This window comes from Salmo salar, chromosome ssa11, assembly GCF_905237065.1.
Source record: "Salmo salar chromosome ssa11, Ssal_v3.1, whole genome shotgun sequence".
In the NCBI taxonomy this organism is placed as follows: Eukaryota; Metazoa; Chordata; class Actinopteri; order Salmoniformes; family Salmonidae; genus Salmo; species Salmo salar.
In genome coordinates this window covers 47,655,863-47,661,862 of record NC_059452.1, presented here as the reverse complement: position 1 = coordinate 47,661,862, position 6,000 = coordinate 47,655,863, and positions in this window count along the sequence as shown.

Below are 6,000 nucleotides of genomic sequence, written 5' to 3'. Positions count from 1 at the left end.
AGGAGGATGAAGGGGAACATGAGGAGGATGAAGGTAACATGAGGAGGATGAAGGTAACATGAGGAGGATGAAGGGTAACTTGAGGAGGATGAAGGGGAACATGAGGAGGATGAAGGGGAACATGAGGAGGATGAAGGGGAACATGAGGAGGATGAAGGGGAACTTGAGGAGGATGAAGGTAACATGAGGAGGATGAAGGGTAACATGAGGAGGATGAAGGTAACATGAGGAGGATGAAGGGGAACATGAGGAGGATGAAGGGTAACATGAGGAGGATGAAGGTAACATGAGGAGGATGAAGGTAACATGAGGAGGATGAAGGGGAACTTGAGGAGGATGAAGGGGAACATGAGGAGGATGAAGGGGAACTTGAGGAGGATGAAGGGTAACATGAGGAGGATGAAGGGGAACATGAGGAGGATGAAGGTAACATGAGGCGGATGAAGGGGAACATTAGGAGGATGAAGGGTAACATGAGGAGGATGAAGAGGAACTTGAGGAGGATGAAGGGTAACATGAGGAGGATGAAGGGTAACATGAGGAGGATGAAGGTAACATGAGGAGGATGAAGGGTAACATGAGGAGGATGAAGGGGAACATGAGGAGGATGAAGGGGAACATGAGGAGAATGAAGGGGAACTTGAGGAGGATGAAGGTAACATGAGGAGGATGAAGGGAACATGAGGAGGATGAAGGGTAACATGAGGAGGATGAAGGTAACATGAGGAGGATGAAGGGTAACATGAGGAGGATGAAGGTAACATGAGGAGGATGAAGGTAACATGAGGAGGATGAAGGGGAACATGAGGAGGATGAAGGGTAACTTGAGGAGGATGAAGGGTAACATGAGGAGGATGAAGGTAACATGAGGAGGATGAAGGGGAACATGAGGAGGATGAAGGGGAACATGAGGAGGATGAAGGGGAACTTGAGGAGGATGAAGGGGAACTTGAGGAGGATGAAGAGGAACTTGAGGAGGATGAAGGGTAACATGAGGAGGATGAAGGGGAACATGAGGAGGATGAAGGTAACATGAGGAGGATGAAGGGTAACATGAGGAGGATGAAGGTAACATGAGGAGGATGAAGGGTACTTGAGGAGGATGAAGGGTAACATGAGGAGGATGAAGGTAACATGAGGAGGATGAAGGGTAACATTAGGAGGATGAAGGGTAACATGAGGAGGATGAAGGGTAACTTGAGGGGGATGAAGGGTAACATGAGGAGGATGAAGGTAACATGAGGAGGATGAAGGTAACATGAGGAGGATGAAGGGTAACATGAGGAGGATGAAGGGGAACTTGAGGAGTATGAAGGGAACATGAGGAGGATGAAGGGGAACATGAGGAGGATGAAGGGGAACTTGAGGCGGATGAAGGGAACATGAGGAGGATGAAGGGGAAAATGAGGAGGATGAAGGTAACATGAGGAGGATGAAGGGTAACTTGAAGAGGATGAAGGGTAACATGAGGAGGATGAAGGTAACATGAGGAGGATGAAGGGTAACATGAGGAGGATGAAGGGTAACATGAGGAGGATGAAGGGTACCTTGAGGGGGGATGAATGGTAACATGAGGAGGATGAAGGTAACATGAGGAGGATGAAGGTAACATGAGGAGGATGAAGGTAACATGAGGAGGATGAAGGGGGAACATGAGGAGGATGAAGGGGAACATGAGGAGGATGAAGGGGAACATGAGGAGGATGAAGGTAACATGAGGAGGATGAAGGTAACATGAGGAGGATGAAGGGGAACATGAGGAGGATGAAGGGGAACTTGAGGAGGATGAAGGTAACATGAGGAGGATGAAGGGGAACATGAGGAGGATGAAGGTAACATGAGGAGGATGAAGGTAACATGAGGAGGATGAAGGGTAACTTGAGGAGGATGAAGGGGAACATGAGGAGGATGAAGGTAACATGAGGAGGATGAAGGTAACATGAGGAGGATGAAGGGTAACTTGAGGAGGATGAAGGGGAACATGAGGAGGATGAAGGGGAACATGAGGAGGATGAAGGTAACATGAGGAGGATGAAGGTAACATGAGGAGGATGAAGGTAACATGAGGAGGATGAAGGGGAACATGAGGAGGATGAAGGTAACATGAGGAGGATGAAGGTAACATGAGGAGGATGAAGGGTAACTTGAGGGAGGATGAAGGGGAACATGAGGAGGATGAAGGGGAACATGAGGAGGATGAAGGGGAACATGAGGAGGATGAAGGGGAACTTGAGGAGGATGAAGGTAACATGAGGAGGATGAAGGGTAACATGAGGAGGATGAAGGTAACATGAGGAGGATGAAGGGGAACATGAGGAGGATGAAGGGTAACATGAGGAGGATGAAGGTAACATGAGGAGGATGAAGGTAACATGAGGAGGATGAAGGGGAACTTGAGGAGGATGAAGGGGAACATGAGGAGGATGAAGGGGAACTTGAGGAGGATGAAGGGTAACATGAGGAGGATGAAGGGGAACATGAGGAGGATGAAGGTAACATGAGGCGGATGAAGGGGAACATTAGGAGGATGAAGGGTAACATGAGGAGGATGAAGAGGAACTTGAGGAGGATGAAGGGTAACATGAGGAGGATGAAGGGTAACATGAGGAGGATGAAGGTAACATGAGGAGGATGAAGGGGTAACATGAGGAGGATGAAGGGGAACATGAGGAGGATGAAGGGGAACATGAGGAGGATGAAGGGGAACTTGAGGAGGATGAAGGTAACATGAGGAGGATGAAGGGAACATGAGGAGGATGAAGGGGTAACATGAGGAGGATGAAGGTAACATGAGGAGGATGAAGGGTAACATGAGGAGGATGAAGGTAACATGAGGAGGATGAAGGTAACATGAGGAGGATGAAGGGGAACATGAGGAGGATGAAGGGTAACTTGAGGAGGATGAAGGGTAACATGAGGAGGATGAAGGTAACATGAGGAGGATGAAGGGGAACATGAGGAGGATGAAGGGGAACATGAGGAGGATGAAGGGGAACTTGAGGAGGATGAAGGGGAACTTGAGGAGGATGAAGAGGAACTTGAGGAGGATGAAGGGTAACATGAGGGAGGATGAAGGGGAACATGAGGAGGATGAAGGTAACATGAGGAGGATGAAGGGTAACATGAGGAGGATGAAGGGTAACATGAGGAGGATGAAGGGGTACTTGAGGAGGATGAAGGGTAACATGAGGAGGATGAAGGTAACATGAGGAGGATGAAGGGTAACATTAGGAGGATGAAGGGTAACATGAGGAGGATGAAGGGGTAACATGAGGGGGATGAAGGGGTAACATGAGGAGGATGAAGGTAACATGAGGAGGATGAAGGTAACATGAGGAGGATGAAGGGGAACTTGAGGAGGATGAAGGGGAACATGAGGAGGATGAAGGGGAACTTGAGGAGGATGAAGGTAACATGAGGAGGATGAAGGGTAACATGAGGAGGATGAAGGTAACATGAGGAGGATGAAGGGGAACATGAGGAGGATGAAGGGTAACATGAGGAGGATGAAGGTAACATGAGGAGGATGAAGAGGAACTTGAGGAGGATGAAGGGGAACATGAGGAGGATGAAGGGGACCTTGAGGAGGATGAAGGGGAACATGAGGAGGATGAAGGGGAACATGAGGAGGATGAAGGGGAACATGAGGAGGATGAAGGGGAACATGAGGAGGATGAAGGTAACATGAGGAGGATGAAGTGGGCCTTGAGGAGGATGAAGGGGAACTTGAGGAGGATGAAGGGGAACTTGAGGAGGATGAAGGTAACATGAGGAGGATGAAGGGGAACTTGAGGAGGATGAAGGTAACATGAGGAGGATGAAGGGGAACTTGAGGAGGATGAAGGGGAACTTGAGGAGGATGAAGGTAACATGAGGAGGATGAAGGGGAACTTGAGGAGGATGAAGGTAACATGAGGAGGATGAAGGTAACATGAGGAGGATGAAGGTAACATGAGGAGGACAAAGAGTAACATGAGAAGGATGAAGTTAACATGAGGATGAGGATGAAGGGTAACATGAGGAGAAGGATGAAGGGTAACATGAGGAGAACGATGAAGGTAACATGAGGAGAAGGATGAAGGGTAACATGAGGAGAAGGATGAAGGTAACATGAGGAGGAGGATGAAGGGTAACATGAGGAGAAGGATGAAGGGTAACATGAGGAGAAGGATGAAGGTAACATGAGGAGAAGGATGAAGGGTAACATGAGGAGAAGGATGAAGGGTAACATGAGGAGAAGGATGAAGGGAACATGAGGAGAAGGATGAAGGGTAACATGAGGAGAAGGATGAAGGGTAACATGAGGAGAAGGATGAAGGTAACATGAGGAGGAGGATGAAGGTAACATGAGGAGAAGGATGAAGGTAACATGAGGAGAAAGATGAAGGTAACATGAGGAGACACCACTCATAACCATTCATTTCTCAAAGGAACATTTAGTAATTTAATACAGCTATTTAGTGTGTTGGACAATGTCCCCCACAGCTCTCTCTTTGTCCCCCACAGCTCTCTCTTTAGAGCTCTCTCTTTGTCCCCCACAGCTCTCTCTTTGTCCCCCACAGCTCTCTCTTTGTCCCCCACATTTGTCCCCCACAGCTCTCTCTTTGTCCCCCACAGCTCTCTCTTTAGAGCTCTCTCATGTGTGTGTGTGTGTGTGTGTGTGTGTGTGTGTGTGTGTGTGTGTGTGTGTAACATGTTCTCCAATGGTTCAGCCTTTCCCTTCTGTTCCTTTATGGAGTTTGCCTTCCCTGTCCAACTCTCCCTGTCTGTGATGCCAAGAAAAGTGAGAAGTGTGTGTGTGTGTGTGTGTGTGTGTGTGTGTGTGTGTGTGTGTGTGTGTGTGTGTGTGTGTGTGTGTGTGTGTGTGTGTGTGTGTGTGTGTGTGTGTGTGTGTGTGTGTGTGTGTGTGTTGTCTGGTTGGGTTTTGGTCTGCTGCTCAGCTGTTTGGCTGATTAGTTAGTAGGCCTCTAATCAACACCATTTGATTCAGAGACAATAGGACCTTTGTTTGGTTCAACATTTGGTAAAAACATGTTGTTATTGTCGATCTCTTACGGTATAACATTATAATTTTAGAGGCAGAGGGTCTGCGCTACCCACTGGAACAAGATATATCATTAATATCTGATGAAGAAACTCAACCATCTGTTCCAGCAACAATACGTTGAACATGGGGTTCAAAACCCCCTAGAGTCAATCAACGCACCGGTGTGTCAATCTAAGTTACAGAAATAAAAACAATCCGTCCGTTTCAGCTAGAGGTATCAGTTCTGCAGTGGATGTGTCTCAATCCACCACATCCGTCAGTTTCAGCTAGAGGTATCAGTTCTGCAGTGGATGTGTCTCAATCCACCACATCCGTCAGTTTCAGCTAGAGGTATCAGTTCTGCAGTGGGTGTGTCTCAATCCACCACATCCGTCAGTTTCAGCTAGAGGTATCAGTTCTGCAGTGGGTGTGTCTCAATCCACCACATCCGTCAGTTTCAGCTAGAGGTATCAGTTCTGCAGTGGATGTGTCTCAATCCACCACATCCGTCAGTTTCAGCTAGAGGTATCAGTTCTGCAGTGGATGTGTCTCAATCCACCACATCCGTCAGTTTCAGCTAGAGGTATCAGTTCTGCAGTGGATGTGTCTCAATCCACCACATCCGCCAGTTTCAGCTAGAGGTATCAGTTCTGCAGTGGGTGTGTCTCAATCCACCACATCCGTCAGTTTCAGCTAGAGGTATCAGTTCTGCAGTGGATGTGTCTCAATCCACCACATCCGTCAGTTTCAGCTAGAGGTATCAGTTCTGCAGTGGATGTGTCTCAATCCACCACATCCGTCAGTTTCAGCTAGAGGTATCAGTTCTGCAGTGGATGTGTCTCAATCCACCACATCCGCCAGTATCACACTTCCACATTTGAGGGTGAAAGGTGACAGAGTATCACTGTCTATATGGACGATAACTAGACTTAGTCAGTCTCAGTATCACTGTCTATATCGATGATAACTAGACT